Source organism: Euwallacea fornicatus, chromosome 5 (genome assembly GCF_040115645.1).
Source record: "Euwallacea fornicatus isolate EFF26 chromosome 5, ASM4011564v1, whole genome shotgun sequence".
Lineage (NCBI taxonomy): Eukaryota > Metazoa > Arthropoda > Insecta > Coleoptera > Curculionidae > Euwallacea > Euwallacea fornicatus.
The window spans coordinates 3,026,856-3,044,616 of NC_089545.1; the positions used below are offsets into that span (position 1 = coordinate 3,026,856).

Below are 17,761 nucleotides of genomic sequence, written 5' to 3' on the forward strand. Positions count from 1 at the left end.
GGCCTTCAGTTTGTTCCATTTGAAACTTCCCGCGCTTAACAATTACCATCTAATATTCCCGAACTTTCTCCAATATTTTACTATTTTCATTGGGAAATATTCGCGATTCGAATCTTCAATCGACACCGCCCGATTCATAACACTCCTAAAGATGATGAATTCCGCCCTTTTTCAAACCAGGTCAAAAGCGGATCTTTGAAGGCGATCTCGAAGGCAATAATTACCTTAAAAGATATACAATCCAAAAGGCACCAAAAACCAATTATCGTCGACCTGTTAAAAATCGCCTCTAGGGTCCATTTTTAGCGCTAATAAAAGAGTGGAGCCATAAACTGTTGACGGCGAGGAGATTTTATTGGAGCTATGAGTAATTTAGATTGTCTCACGTTCAAGTTTTTCTGTTTGTGTTACTTCCACGAGAACCCACCGGCTATTGACAATTTTTGCCGACAATAGAGAACAATTTTCCACCACGGCCCATTGAAATTCTACTAGAATTCTACTAAAATTTACTGCTTTCGCAAATATTCAATATGGATTCACGGTTCGCGAAATATCCGCAAATGTCCAAACATTTAAGTTTGAAAATGTACATTCATATCATTCATATAATCGCAACAAAACACCGTACAATATGTTCAATAGCTTCTACCGTTCTTAAAATAATTCGTGAAATGAATCATTTTATTTTGCCAACTGAGCCTAAATTTAGTTATTAAAATAATAAATATGTATGTAATAACTGAACATTTTCCCAACGTTCTACCGTCTACCAAATCCAAAATTGGGCCTCTGATCGAATGCCTTAAACTACCGGTTGTGGTAGAAATTTCACCAAATTGACACCCCTGGCGACTCGAGTTTTTTTGCTAATGGTATAGGTACCTTCTTTTCTACGAATTTAGGATCAGTCTAATCAATGTCAAGTTTTTCGAACATCGGCAACATTGTGTAAATAGTGGTCCCAAGTTATGAAATCGAAACGTAGTCATAAACATTGGAAAACAATAATTCCGACTGCGGGACGGAAATAACTGTTCCTTTTGCCAGTTTCCCCGCAGTAACCGTAATTTTTCTGCATGGGGAGACGGAGCAATATCTGACGGAAATTTCGCAAAAATGCCGATTACCTTATGCAAACGGCGCATATTGCGCGGAAGGGTGCGGATTTTTGACAGCTTTATGGGATTATATCGTTGCTCCTGCTTTTATTTAGCCAATAGCAGACAGATTTACGGTTCTCGAGGCATTTTTTTATTCATTGAAGCTTTCTGCATGTCAGACATCTGTTTGAGTTGTAAGAGATAGGGGCTACTTTTAGATAATACACAATCAGGCCTAGTCATTCTGGTCCCTTTCACGTGTGATGTTATCGCGCTGGAGCTACCATTTGAAAGGAGCCCGGAGATGCATCATCATTTTATAAATTAAACAGCCGATTAACTGCAAAGAGCATGGCGGCCTCACTGATGGTTTCTTTATTAGAGAACAGTCAGATTCTGTTATTGTTCTGGTTTATCCCAGTGCAAAACCACGGAAAGGCAATTGACACGGGCCACCTTCAACGGAGGTGGCAGTTGCACAACGGATTTGGTAACGTCTGAAAACCGGAACAAATATGACGTCGCCACCAATTTAAATCGGCTCTCAAGGCAGCGTGACATTCGGCAGGAGTTGTGGCAACTGTTGATTCTGCCGAAACGGAAGATGTTCCAACTTATAAGAAAATTCTAGTTTGTTATGGAAGGCACATGTTTTTCCCTGCATAAATAATTGACAGTGACGCCAGTCGAATTTGACAGAAGTCGCTTACGTAGCAACCTTGGAAAGTAACGCTAGACGTACGAGTGTGAAATATTGCCCGCGAGTTCCAGGCGAGGGCGGCAATTCTCGCGAGTGCTTTCGGGAAATTTTCTTGCGAGTTACGCACAGATACATGTGCAGATATGGTCATCTTTCCGCCTCCGACTGATTCCTATTCTCGTTATCGGCTCTCATTAACCTCAACTTGGGAGTCACCATCAAGCCCAGTGGCTGCTCACATAAATCATTTCTAAATATTGTAATTCTGGGACAAAAAGTGGCTTGTTAAAATATTGTTGTGGCTAACCGAGGAGCGGCTGCACACGGAGACGATTTATCGTCCCCTCGCCGACCCGACTTAAACCCAATTAATAATCTCGTAGAAGGCGACGATCAGATAAACGGCCCAAAATAATAATAATAAAGGGTGTAAAATGTCGCCCTGTCAGCGACCGACGAAATAATAATACATTTCCGGGCGAAAAAACAAACGACGGTAGGTCTCAGCAGACAAAACACGGTGTAGGTTTCTTGATTAATCTGAGAGATAGTTATTTTTTTTGTTACCCGTGGACTTATAGCACGTCATCAATTTTCATGCTTGTCGTGGCTACTGAAATGTCCGAGAGAGGATTAAAATAATTAGTTAAGCCTACGCAGTCCGTTTTTAAATAATAATTATTCCTTATTCTTACAAGAAAAAATCCCACAGTTTGCGCAAGGGAAAAATCACGAAAAGGCATCCATGAGTCGAAATTGAGCAATAATTATTATTTTTATAGTAAATTCTATTAAATATACAGGCGATAATCAACAGTCACTGTCAAAATTTCACTGTCACTGTCAAAATTTTACTGTCACTGTCAAAATTCAACTGTCATTGTTAAAACGAAATTCTCGAGACTTGTAAATAACACAACAGGAGCATTATTTGCAGAGTGTTCCAGAACTATGGAGTTAAAGTTTTACGAATTGTTCAGTACAACAATAGAAGACATCTGATTGTGAATATTAGAACCTGTGTCGGCAAATGTCCTCTAAGGCGTTACGGTCTTATGATATTCCAAGAAAGCTATGTGCAGAAAAGTGTTCTATCGAGTTTTATTACGTTTCATTTTAATTTGTTTGTACAAAATAACACTAGATAAATTGTTCAAAATGTCGTCCTTGAGCTTGAACACACCGCTTAAGTACTTTTTGCTAAATGTTTGCCTTAGCTAAGATCGGTAACAGATATTCATGTTCGCTACTTTGACACATTTACTCTTTAGTTTTGCAAATTTTAAATAGTTTGCAAAGTAATCGGTCTTTGTAGAGAACTGTACCAATCAAGAATTGAAAGATTTGTATCTGGCATATGGAGCAAGAAATTGCAACGTACAAGCTGCTGCACGAGTTTATCAAGAACGCTCTCCCGCAAGGCAACATCCTGGGTACAAAAAGTTTATTGCAATTCATCGACGACTTACCGAGATTGGCACTTTGAAACCTAACATCCATGATACTGGTGCAGAAAGAACAGTAAAAACGACCTATTTTAAGGCAAGGGTTCTTAACCGAGTTGCAGATGAACCTTCGACTAACACAGTTGCGCAGAGTATGGGCGCAACTCAAGTTTCCATTTGGCAGATATTACGTGAGTAACAACTTTAACCGTACCGTTTACTAAAAGTCGAAGATTTGTCTCCGGTCGATTATTAGCCAGGAGTTCAGTTTTGTCGGTGTCTGCTTGATGAGATTGTCAAGCAATCCAATTTTTTACTTTTTGCTTCATGAACGGGTCAAGCCAATTTAACACGAGATGGCATATTCCACACTAAAAATAGTCAGGTTTGGGCTGAAAAAAATCCACACGCGATATTTGCACGAAGACATCAGCAAAGTTAGTTTATCAACGCGTTTTGACCACTTGATTGGGCCATACTTGCTGCCCGATCGTTCGTTGGGGCGTATCTATAGGCGTTTTCTACAAGACTTCCTGCCAGAACTTCTCGTCCCGTTAAACGTTCAACAGGAAATGTGGCTCCAACATGATGGGGCGACTGTACATTTTTCTGTTCAAGCCCGTTAGTATTTCGATCGTCAGTTCGGACACCGTAGGAAGTTCCGTGGCCGCCTAGGTCACCCGATCTAACACCTTTAGATTTCTTTATTTGGGGATGTGTAGAGTCTCTGATTTAAGAAACCTCAGTGGAAATATAGAGAGATCTGATTGCACGAATCACTGCGGCATTTGAAGCCGTTCAAAGAGATTATTAAATTTTCAGTCAAGTAAGCAGAAACCGTGTACCTTGTTTAAACCGGTACAATGGAGTTCAAGGACGACATTTTAAACAATTACTGTAGCGTTATTATGTAGAAATAAATTAAAATGAAACGTACTAAAACTCCATAAAAAACATTTATGCACATACATAACTGTCTTAGAGCATCATAAGGCAGTAGCGTCTCGCGAAGACATTTGCGGACGCGGGTGCTTATAGTCGAGTCTTCCAGCGTGGCGCTGAACAATCCCTAATAGCTCGATCCCATAGTTCTGAAACACCCTATACATTATAATTGCTTTTAGCCTCAAAATAATCTTTTGGGTGAGTTCCACTCTTCGTTTAACTCGCCCAAAATGTGCTCGATTAAATATCACTAGGTTCACTTGGGATTTTCAACCCATCTAAGATTGTCATGACATTAAGAAAACAACTCGAACGCACTTTTTTCATGAGCGAGAACTGACGAATTTGCAGGTAAGAAATTCTTATGGGTCTTTGAAAGTAATTTGGGGGCGTTCTTGAAGCGCGTTAAAACTCGTGAAGAATTTTCCACGTTTCCGCTTGAACCCCTTGAAGACCGTTTAACATACGCCGACTGCTAACCCATTTATTGGCCTTTTTCATTGTCGATTTTGCGCCAGCTTGTGCTATTAAATATCAGCATCAACCAAGATGGACAGCTACCCAAGGTGGCAAACTAGACGGACCAATTGTTGCAACAATATTATAATTCAGTTATACACAAAAACATTTGTTATGTCCACCATATAAAAACGTATATACGGGAGCCGTCAGCTACAATGAAATATAGTGATAACAAATGGTGTTGGTACACGCAATTAGCTGAAATAAATTATAATGTAGCGACGTTTATAACAAACTGCCATAAATCGACGTCGAGGCAACGCAGATCGAAAAAACAGCGGCAACGATAAAAAAATCGGTTGCTAACGATAAATCGTCGTTCATAAAGGTTGAACGGCCAATCAAGATCATTAATACATGTCAATTGCATTATAATTTTATTGGTGGAGTTTTGTCACGACCGCGCTATATCGGCAAGTCCTTGGCGCAAAGGAGATGTCTGAAATTTAACTAGATCAAAGGTCCCATCATCGACAATTCCGCGTCCACGTTTGGTGCGGGTCCACGCTTGGACTTTTCGGGCGTGGAAGGGACATGGAAAAAAATTAATGCGAAAATTCCTCCTATATTTTATCAGAGCGCTACTTTCTTTGGCCTACAACAAATACATAAATGTCATGTCAGCTGGTCGGAGCGATTCTAATGAATAACAAATGTAATTTATTTTGAAATGCGCGCACCGGATGAAAAAACGAGATAAATTTAATATGCCTGTCAGGATATCGGCTGAATTATGTTATGTAAATGTAAATAGTATGACAATTTATTAACTCGCGATTTGGTTGGCAGTGTCGCGTTAATTATTTCTTATAAAGTGGAACATGTCGGGGCGCGGTCGTGCCCAATTTAAATATTCCCTGAAAACGTTGGCAATTTACTACCGAGGACAGTTATTCATTAATTTAATTTCACATTTCATTACGGCAAGCACCATTATATCAAACCATTTTAATTGTACTTATTTTTCAGGTCGTACTGACTCTCATTAACCGACAATTAGAAGAGTGTGTTTTCGCTATGGTCAAGAACGACGAACTAAAATTAGAAACATATGAAATGAATTTAAGTGGGTCGGTCGCCATTTTGACACCTTTATAATTCTTTTAGCCAGAGTCGCACATCGGGCTGCGCCCAGCAGTCATTTGTTTCGTCTAACGCACATGTGCATTAAGTATTTCTAGCTGGTATTTGTTTTCGCGACCGCTCTCTGCGTTTGTTATGTTTACTTCCGTAAAGTATAATGGGAAAGACGTATCAAATCGCACTTGCCGGGTTACAAACCTTCGCTGACGTGTTGTTTGTTGTTTCCTAGACGTTTCTCCCAATAAACCGAATTTTATTTCGTGGTGTTCCCTTTCTTTCTAATTAAAAAGAGAGTTACGGCCACGTGATAAAACCTCAACAAACCACTCTGCTTTCCAGCCAACCAGTCTTCTTGGCCTGGCTCGGATTTTCCTTACATTTAGTTCCTTACGTTTGGTTACCTTTTTTCCAGTTTTGAATTTTAAGCCGGACGGATGGTGATGACCCGAGTACACTCCGGCGATGCAAGACATATGTCACTTTTCTGACCAATCAGTAACGAGAAACCGGTAAATTGGAGCCATCAGGGGGTACGAGCAACGGGAGCAACGAACTTTGTCAGTTCAGGTTAGTACTTTTTTTATGCTTTCTTGCCAGTACTACCCGACCTATTCCAAATTGACTCTTGTGGTTTTAACGCAAACAGGTCCCGTCATCAGAAAAAAGCATGCGGCAAGCAAAGAAATATCCGGTTAAACCTGAGCTCTCGTGGCACTGCTTCCGATAATTAGACTCTTACTAATTGATTAATTAAAGAACTTTCAGTAACAGTTTTGCCACACTCGTTAGAAGTTTACAATTAACTGAGGGCTGCGGTATTAATTCCGTCCTTCAGGGGCTTTGCTGCTGATTGAAATATTGTCATGGTGAATTGAATATGTGTACTTTTTGTGTCCCAAGAACAAAAGGATTTATACGTACATGTTGCAACAAAGTCTACATCCACAATGGCACGTTTTTAATTTATCGGACCGTAAATCACATCCTCGGAGTCGTATCGTGGATTCTAACAAATCACGAGCACGAAACGAAATGAAAAAAATGTTTCATCGAAACAGGAGGAACACACGTACTCACATTTGAGTTCTAATCCCCAAGATACGTATCACACCAGTTGGTAATATTTACGAGCGAGGGGTTCAATTTCATGTCCGGATTTTATTTATTTGGTTGGGATTTAAAGCTGACTTTAGAATCACTACACATCAAGGAACAAATACTGCGGCCTTGTACCAACAGTTCCAAATTAGATAGTTGTGCTGCAGGCGTTAATATTATCTAAAGACGAAGAACGCGTTTAAATACTATCCAGGCATGGTCCTAAAAATAACCTCCACAATTTTTCCCATATCATCACCGAACCGTGTTAATCTATTATCTAGCTGCCCTACATGGTCTAAATGAATGGCCACATTAGTAATGATCAGCGATTTAATAGATTAATCTTGGGGAATGATTGATTTCTCTAATGCAGTAGCAAACACAACAATTTAAAGAGCCCCATTAATTACTTTCTGTTTCAAATTCTTATCGTTTTTCTCAAGATAATGCCTTCAATTCTTTTTAAAGGATAATATTGATGACCCCATCACTTGCTACAATATCCCTCCCTAGCTTCGACTGTCTTTTTATGAGGACGTATGCGGGTAATACGTTGATAACATACATATAATACATACAATACACAGAATATAAAAATACGCCTCAGTAAAAAACCCACCTATACGTAGTTTAGATTAGTTCAGAATTCAGGGGAAAGAGAGGGAAGGAGTTTAGTCGATCGGTATCCCAAGGGTCCCAACCCAACACTGTGTGGGCAAATCAGACTGTCGTTGTACCAAGCCCGCATGTCTGCAAGCAGACGCTTTGATCCTCTATAATGAAAAGGTTAGTTAAGGTTAGTGAAAAAATTTGACCGGAAGCAAAATTAACGATTTGATATCTGCATATCTATGCCGCGCAAACGGTTAGTTAAATACCCCGCCCCCTTTTGAGTTAACGAAAACCAAAAAAAATGCGAAATCGATTTTTTTTTAGAAAATTTTGGCTGACTGTGGAACTGTTTGAAAATTTTGAAATCTACCGAAACAGTTTTTGTTCTTTCTTGAACTGATTTGAAGGTATTTCTTAGAACAAATTTCCCTTCTCTGTAGGTTCACTGCTTCTCCTCTAACATAATAAATACATGGTGGCGCCAGATTTTAAATGTGACATTTTGGATTTTTCGTTCCATCACTAGCTCGTTTTTCCTAACACGGGCCTATTTTTTTACATTTTTCGAGAGCCTTAGATCTTCTAAACAAGACCTTCAACCCACTCGCGTCATGGTAAAAATTACAAAATTTTGTATTTATTGTTAGATTATGGGCATTCGCGCGGAATTGTATGGTCATGGAAACGAAAAATCGTCTTTATCAATATAAGATAGAGAAAGACAAACTATTTTAAAAGTACACGACGTGCATTAGAAAGTATCAGAACATTATCAGTACCGTGACCAGACAGTACCTGTACTGTGCGAAATCAACCGTTACGAGTCCCTTTAATTCTTATTCTTACTCCTACTCAACAGTGAAGAAATATACAGGGTGTGGTATATTATCATAGGTATATTGTTGGGGGCAATTATCTATATATATCTGCTAAATAATTTAAAACCTACTAGGAGTATAATGAGTACGAGGAAAAATGTGAGCCTTTACCACCCTGTATATCGAAAGTGGCACGTTTTCGGTCATGAGTCTATTAGGATAAAAAAATTATTTTGTAAACTACAATCGCGCATATTGCCGATATGTTACACCATGTTTACTACTTCGTATCATACATGGTTATCATGATTCGTACGCTCGCAAAAAAGTTGTAAAGGATTTTTGAAGGTTTGGAGGCCATTGAATCATCGCTATCGCTCAGCTTATGACTCGTACTATTTCAAAAGGCTGATTGTACATTTTTTGTATATTTTCGTAACGTCGTGATTTCATAGATGATTCAATCGTGTGATATCGCCGGCGGCAGACGAGATATTCGTAATCTGCGACTTTTTACCGGGACGCGTTTTCCACCTATGAGCACTTTTTAATTATTTTACAGAGTGCTTACTATCGCCCTCTGAAATATCTCCACGGTTATATGTTACACACTGTAGATGTGTCTCAATTCAATATTACACGACAGACAACGTTTTTGTTATGATTTCCCAATACTTGAACGTTATCCAGAAAACAATTACTCGGCCTCTTTGAAGCCCTTGCAACACGGCAAATAAGGTTTCTTAATCCATCACCCAAATCGTCTCCCATCCTTGTCTGCCGAATAAGGCTTATTGAAGTTTTTCTTTTACGTTGCCGCCATCCATCGTTCAACTTTTGATAGATGTGTCAAACGGTTAGACAGGCATTGTTGCCTCTCGAGGATAAATGACGCGAAGAAGCGGCTTGGCAAAACAATGTCTTTTGTTGAGCGGTAATTTACTCTTTTTTCGCCCCCGAGGAGATGACGCTGTGTTTTTTAAACCGACGGTTTATGCTGCTAAAGGGTCAAGTACCGAGAATCTTCATTAATTTTTAATTAAATTATTATAGCGCGGTATATTGTCGGTAAGGTGTGGGTTAACCAATCCAAAGATGTCGTGTTAATAGGCAGTTGTCATTGTTAATGGGCGCTTCGCGTGAGCGATTGAGGCAGAACAACACAGTTACACACAGACCGATAATTACACGGCGTTGCACCCACTAATGGCAGTTAATTCCAACCTTTGCCTGTGTTACGGAGTTCTCACGTGCTTATTATGCCATATTTCGAGTGCTTAGAACGATATATTACAGGGAATTGGTACAAAACTTGAAGTAAGTAAGGAGGCATTAATTTACGGGATTGAAAAAATTATTTTCTAATTTGAAACGTTTGCGAGTCTTGAGTATTGGATCGAGTGGGATGATCAGTATACGAAAGGTCCGAGATTTTATCTGGCAGCAATTTCACGGTTTACATGCAAAAAAGTTGTAAAATGATGCAGGCATAAATAACGACCCTAGAGAGTAGAAACCCGTCTATACAGGGTGATTCATAATTAACGAAGCAAAATTCAGGGCAGATTCTAGATTAGAGAGACAATTTAGTATTTCTAATTTTCATATTTAATATGACACCTTTCACAACGAGGTCCGAAAAGTATTATTTTAACAACGGGTTGCATCGGCATTTGCGAAAATTTTGCTGTTCAGAATTAGGTGTAAAAATTAAAAGCTCACATTTTTGTACTTCATGTATATATAGGAAAAATCTGGTATGAAACACGTTGGGTAATCACCGCTTTATGCAATTCGCATCCTTTTGCAGAACTCGTTTCGCTCTTTTAGTTTTTATTCCAAATAAGTATAAACAATCATTGAATACCTATAGCACACTTATCATTAAGTCACTCAATGGAGACTAGGGAGTTCCTGTAATAGTATATGCATTATATAGTAGTTATGGAATAGCGATTGGAATTATCATCCAGGAATTTGAGAAGAATTATTGAACTAAAATCATTGAACTAAATCATTGATTAAATGTGTTTAATCTTCAATACGTTATAGATTTTTGCCAATATCCATTCATATATTCAGAGCGCAAGAGTTTCTAATTTGAAATAGTATGAATTCGTCGTTGCATAAGGCATGACCAGACATAAACTATAAAAAATGGAAAAAGAACATTGACTCCATGAAATACATAATCTTATCTGTGGGTTCTAGTGGCGAAGTTCCCAGATCTACAGAGGAAATTTGAAACTTAAAAGTTTGAATGGAATATTTGCGCTCTGCATTTCGAAAACTGTTCCGTTTTCTTTAAGAATTTATCCAGATCGTTATGTTTTGGCAAAATTTCAAATGCTTTCGATGTGGCAATGTTCTGTCTAATGCGGTGAAATGAATCCTATATTGATCCTAGACACTTCAATTGAGGTTCTGGAACCTTGAAAAATATTTTTTAGGATCTATTTCAAATACCTTTAAAATCACAAAAATAGGTGTTAATGTGATTCCGTACCCATGTATTATAGGTATATGCATGCATTTATTATATTTACTTTGGTATATGGTCCTTGGTTGTGGGAAAATTCTATAGATAATTTTTTTTATTGGATACATGTTATACTTTTATTCCAAATTGAAAATATTCGCTCTAAACACAGAAAACCTTAGTATATTTTTTATTTTTTAAAATGCCCTAGAAAAAAGATTGAAACGTTTTAGCTTTTCACCTAACATTTTGAGCACAAATTCTTTCTCTTAAAGCGCATTCAATATTGTTTCCACTGACCTCCTTCTACTTCGCATAAATTCCATTCAAAAATATTAATGGAGAACTTAACCTAACAACACATATTCCCAGAACCCTCTACATAAACTTTTTCACAATAACTCTCCTAAATCTTTCCTCTTGTCTAAATAATTTTGTTTTTTGTGATAGTTCCTAGAGATATCATCGCAGACAATCTTTCGGCCCCCTTTACATGTTCCAGTCCTGTCCGTCCCAGTTGATGAATGGCTTTAAGCTACCGGTTTTAGAATTCAGTCAAAGGGTGCCGAATGCGGTTAGTTCGGGGGCCGGACATTGTCGAATTTAAAGTTCCCCATTCAATTTAGAATGAGTTTTTAATTTTATTTTTTTGGATGACTTAACGAGGACTGACGGCTTATATAGGTTTCGACAGTTTCCGAGTAAGTGTTAAAGAGGCTTAGTTTACACCAGGGGTTTCTGGTCAAGTATTACCGAACTATTTAACGCCAGAAATATCGCAGTGTTTTTAGCTTTGTTATTCATACGAATACACACCAAGCAACAGTTCGTCATGAATCTCAACAACTCGAGCGCAGTAGCGCAACAGGCAGCAGAAATAAACAAATCCATTACACACTGCAGGAACGTCACGTCCAACTTTAAGAGAAAAGGAGACAGCAATATCTCCAAACAGGCCTGCCCCTAAAGCATAACTCCGCCTCGTGTGAAACCCATCTTTGTTCCGAACGTGGCTTTAGGCCGAACAGGGGGAAGTGGGGGAACATTGAGCAATGGAACGAAGAAAGAGGACGTCTGGTATGGTATAATAAAGAAGCCTCGTAAAATAAATAGCTCCCGGGCCGGGTGCTGGGTCCCGTTTCTCGAAAAATGTAATAACAAAACAAAAGGCAGCAGGTTAAATTATTGAGATCTGAAGGATGTTGTTTTGATGACAATGCAGATAGAGAAGAGATATGATGAATGGTTTTTCGTAGAGTTGTGCAAAACTGAGAATTTGTCTACCATGCCAAAGGAAAGCAGGAAAGCTGTCATTTTTTCTGATTTAACAACTTTGTGCCTCTTACCGTTGCCAAAATCCCCTCGCCGAAAATTTACGACACAGGACTGTACCTACTACTAAAATTATGCAACTTCGCCCTAATCTAACTAACCTTGTAGAAGCTCAAATAATTGAGACTCCATGTTTAAGCTCGAAAAAAGCTCACCCGGTAGGAGTAGAATACAGCCGAGTTTAGGAAATTAACAGACCTGAGGAGAGGTAAACACATCTCCCCTCACTTTCGAATAGTGTATTATTATACGAAATTTTTTTAATAATCATTATTCCTTAAGGGGAGGATAATTCTCATTCCGAGCAGCAGCCGAAGGTATAATAACCATAAAAACTGAATATAACTTTGTTAGTGGCTATTGACCATTACCAGATACAAGAAAATGTATTAAAAGTAAATAATGTTTTGCTTAAAAAATACGTTAAAACATCAGAGCAACGTGGCAACCAAAGCAGCCTGAAATCGCGATGTTTTGATAATGAGTGAAATTACTGTGACACCTCTACCTGGTCAGCGTGAATGATGACTTTATATCCCGCAGATTTCTCATTATTCCCTCAGACACTGAACGATCTCCATTTGAGTTCAGGTTAGTTGTTGAACATTGGTTCATTAAAAAGTCGCAAACAAAATCCGTTTAAGCAACTTTGAGCCGAGTTTATTGCTCTCCTCAACAACCACTGATACTTGGTGAATCACCATCATAACTCAGGCAGAAAAGAAATAATAATTATTGAATCTCGCTGAGTAATGGCGTATTGTTGTGAAGAGTCGTTCCCTGATGGCCATAATGAAATCTTTAATGTAATATCGCCTGTGAAATTAGTTTTTAAAACCTAAAGAAGTCTGATTACTTACGCATGTCAACTTCTGACGTCCGAACAAATGGGGCTCATTCTTCTTTTGCTTTTTGCCGTCCCGAGCTTCTTGATTGGCTTTATGTCATAATTTTGCTGATGAAATGCCGTGATGCTGTCAGTGATAAAATATTATACTTACGAAGAAAATCCTTCATCTGATTAGAAGTAACAGTATTGGCATTTGAAATACATCGCTTATTGGTGCACGTTGTAGAAGGACTACTCCCGCAGCCAATTTGCAACATGCTGTGATCTGCTACTAGCACACAGGATGATGGTGGCAGGCTCAATTTAATCAAATTTTCTTCTGCGATTATACAGGGTGTTCCCTGAATACACGGTGCAAATTTAAGGGACCAGTCTTTGAGTCACGGTATGAAAAAAAGGACTGACCGATCTCTTCTGACAGGCCATATAATGTATAACTAACTAACCATGCTGACTTGTTAGCTATAAATTAAATAGAATAACAAAGGCGTCAGCAAAATCGTTTTTACGGTCTTCTGCAATGAAGAAACCCAAACAAAGCCGCGCCCTTGGGTTCTTGAAGAACGGAGGACCACCGTGAAATGTTTATCTTCTCAACAAAGGGCCTGTATTGAAGGAAATAAAGTAAACATCGTTCGAACAATGGACTTAGGTACGCCTAGAGAATTTAAAATGGAGCCTTCATGGACAGATTGGCATTATACTTTTTAATGAGGATTATGACAAGTTCTGGAATTACATATAGTAAAATATCTACAAAATGTGTTAAGAAATCGTTGTGTTCTGAAAAATATGGGAATTATCACCAAAGCTTTAGTGCCCTTTTCAATGGATTTTCTGTCGACCTTTCACTGTAGTGTGTCTTCCGACTATAAAATATCCATGTAAATAAATACAGGTTATGCTTTCCAGACAAGAGTATTGAACGGGACTGTAGTTAGCCCGCTATTACACTGAAAAAATTTTTTAAAGAACTTCTAAGGGTATGAGCACTAGAATGTAGCAATGTGTAGTGTATTTCAAAAACGATGACGTCCTGCGTATTAGACAGTTAAATAGCTTAGTTTATACTGAATTATGCGCGCGCAATAAACACTCTCCATTCAAAACGATGCAAGTTCAGATTTTTTCAACCCTGTGAAACAATGTTACCTTTGGTGCATATCGATCATTCAGATGACACAACCGACCAATAAACGGCAACCAAGCTGGTGGCTACTCGTTTGGTTTGTTTACATAGATATTTTATATTCGTAAGATGTAGTACCGGGTATCCAGACGAACCCTGGACAAAGAAGATTAACGTGGAGAATTGGTTTTTATTTTTTGCAACTGAACGGATTATCCAATTGAAAAACTTTTACCTGAAGGCCATAGCACTCAAGACCGGACATCGTTCCGCAATTTTTTCAATTTTCTAATTAGGGCTGTTTTAGCTCAAAACGGCTGTAATTAGAAGCTTACCAAATTTGAAAAATTTTAATGTACCGCGTAATCGTTCGAGACCACGATTGGTCGGAGCCAGGATTAGAATTAAACAAACACAAAGTCGCCAACAGCATAAGCGTAAAATCCCATGTGAAATTATTTATTTCTTTTCTTTATTTCACCTTTTAATTAACCGCAACAAAGGCAAAGCGAAAGCAAATAAATTAAACAATTCTCTACATATCATACTTCAACCAAACAAGTCAATGAACAAAAACAAAAAACTTTATTTGCGAAAACATTTACAGTAATTGCTCGAAGAGACGAATCTAACCAATCGTGGCCACGAACGGTTACGCGGGACATTCAAATGTTTGAAATTTGGAGGCGTTTTGAACCAAAACAGCTCCAATTCGAAGATTGAAAAAATTGCGGAGTGATGGCTGGTCCTGAGTACTATAACCTCCATGTAAAAGTGTTTTAATTGGATGATCCGTGGAAATGCAAAAAAGTGAAAACCGATTTCCCACGTTAATCTCCTATGTGCAAGGTTCGCCTGTATACCAGGTATACGTTTGTGAGGTAAGAAGAAATTTTACTGTGGTTTCGGACCAGTGGTATCCAGCAAAATTTCCAGACCCCATTATCGCTGCATCGTGGACAGGATAGTCTACCTGAAATTAACTCTCTATTGAGGCCCTTAGGCAACTACACACTTTTGGTTGGCCGACAATTTATTCGATTGCTTAATTAGCATAAAGACGTATGTGTGCGTGCATATTCGGCGAATCTAAATCGGGCCATTGATACATGCACCATGACGATGCTTTCTCATCCAGCCTATCGGCCTGGGCTGTAGTCCTCCATTACGAGATGCAGGTTCAATGTGGGGCTCTATAGCGGCGGATTAGACCGGAAATGAGGACGTAATAAAATGTGAATTTTTTTAGAAACTGTTAGATCTGTATTGTTAGTCAGCTTCGATAAGAACTCCGCAAACGTCGAGAGTTAATATCTTGACAAGCCACGGATCAAATGCCTTCGTAACCGTTTAAATTGACCGTCGAAGTTTCTTAGATATGCGGCCACGTTTCTCACTTTTGTTCTTGGTGAAAAGTTTTCAAATTTTCAATGTAGCTTTCAAACAGAAATTTTTGCTAAATTATGTGCCCCACATATCGTCCCATTTTTGATGTGGATAATACCTTGAAGTATGTCCAATTTGCACCTACTAACATATTTATTTTGAGCTCGTTGCTTTCACAATATATTATCCTCAATACTCAGTGCCAAAAAAAAAACATCGCAAATATCAAGACGAAAACTCGACACGAAAATTCATTATTCGCCGTCCCAAAAACGATAAAACCGCTTTTTGACGACCGGCAGGTCGCTCATAAAAAGGTCCTAAATCTTTCCGCTTGTAATGGACATTTAGAGTTTCTTGAAAAGCCGTTCAATGGTGCTCGTTAAAGCCATCGCAGATTTATTTATGTCCCATAATTTACGGTGGGGTTTATGGGCCTTTGGCTATAAACTATCTTATATTATGTAGCATGTAGCTTGCCCTGGTGCCATTGAGTAATCGCAAAGCAACAAGATCTTTCAGTCTCAGGGGTTTCAGCATTCACTTTCGATTAGGTTGTTTTCAATTGAAGATAGAAGGCCAATGTAGAGGTTCATGAATATAACCTTAATAACTTTCGACGTAGATTATTCCGGTTTAAAAATTCTATAGAGGATACCAACCAGAGAAAGAATACGCTGCCGATGCTGTATCTGATGAAATCCGTGGAATCCCAAGCGGACGGATGTCTTTCGAGATGTCGATGACGTTGATTGACGGGCGATTCCTTCGTAATTATTTTTAAATTCTTCTCTGTTGGCGTATCGGTTCCATCATGGAATACTTGAGTGAAAGAACTCCTTGTGGCGACCTGTCCGCTACCGCTGAGCTGGATGGTTCCGCTCAGCTTCTGCATTTCACATTTCTTGCTTTGATGTAATGCTGCATTTAACGAAGATAATGCTGAAAAATCCCCACGATATTCACCATTATTTTATAAATCCCTTTCGGTATCCGTTTGGTTTATATCTTCGCTCACTGCCTATATCTCTGTCCGCATCTGCAATAGTCGATAATTTAGTTTGACTAGAAGGAAGAAGCGATATGGCAGTAGATAGGTACTTTATGACGCCCGTATGCAAACTGGACCCAACCCAACGCTGGTTGGTCGTAATTAATGTCCGGGTATCCGGGACTTTTATGAATTGTGTTGGAGCCTTAAACGGGCTGAGCAAATTTACGAGGCGCGGATTCGAGCTTGCTTTGAAGAAAGCCGAGGTGAGGAGAGTCCGCTCTCAGAGCATCTAATTAAGTGTTTAACAACATGCAATAAATCATTTGATTGAATGTTAGATATGAAGGATATGTCATGCGAAAGGCAGCTTATGGTTACTTGAAAAAAATTACCTATACGAAGGATAGGACTGTTTTTGGGAAAGGTGAGAAGGAGAGATTTCCTTGTGGAGACTAATAAAATGAAGTATTGAGAGAAACGTCTCAGTAAATACAACTCAATTTTAAGTCAAGTTTGCCACATGAACATATACCGGAAAATATTTAGATTTTGAGGTACAGCTAGTCAAAATTTAAGTTTTCGTTAAATTTTCCTGGGAGCCCTCGTGATTTCCGGGATATTCACGAATTTTTTACTGTGGGTTTTCTGTGATGATCGATATAATAGAATGATTTTAAAAACTACGCTTTCGTGAGGTTTTGTAATCTCGGCCTTTGACGTTTCCCTAGTTCCCCAAAGAGAAAAATCCAGTAGAGTCGTATCGGGAAAACTAGGTGCCGACTCAAAAATAAAATTATATATTGACCTTTCACGAATCAACAGCGCTTCAGAAATAAGAAATAATCATATTAGGTCCGTATTGAAAAAAAAAAGAGAGGAAGGAACCCCAGTTATTCACAAAAGGTGTGCAGTTTCATATTCGCCAGAGCAAAGAAAATGGGCACTAGTGCATGTTATATGTTCTTTGACCAGAGGCATCGTTTACCATATGCCAAACCATAAATTTATCGTTTACTACACGATCTGCTAACACCTTCGCGAATACACCCAGTAATTAATCGGGACATATTGACACGATCGCGTTCCAAGGCGCGGAATCGCCAACCTGTCAAAAGGTAGCCGGCCAGTTTATTTATCGACCAACCTGAACAAACCGCCGGCTCGGTGACAGATAAATCTGTCTGCGGACGATATGTTTATTGTCGTTATTTATTATATATTTCCCCTCTTGCTGTAGCCCAGCAGCATATGCGAAGGCTTGA

At 38.8% G+C, this 17,761-nt stretch overlaps 1 long non-coding RNA gene across 3 annotated transcripts in view; it reads left to right on the top strand.

Moving 5' to 3' along the window:
- The window catches only part of LOC136339310 (uncharacterized), a 61,735-nt gene that overhangs the window by 21,352 nt on the left and 22,622 nt on the right, over nt 1-17,761 (top strand). Inside the window, exons 1-3 of one of the 3 annotated variants that reach the window (XR_010732126.1) lie at nt 4,454-4,544; nt 6,211-6,365; nt 6,445-6,509. This is a non-coding gene — a long non-coding RNA (uncharacterized lncRNA). Of the gene's footprint in view, nt 1-4,453; nt 4,545-6,210; nt 6,366-6,444; nt 6,510-17,761 lie in introns of those variants that run through there. The other 2 variants (XR_010732124.1, XR_010732125.1) reach the window with 2 other exon arrangements.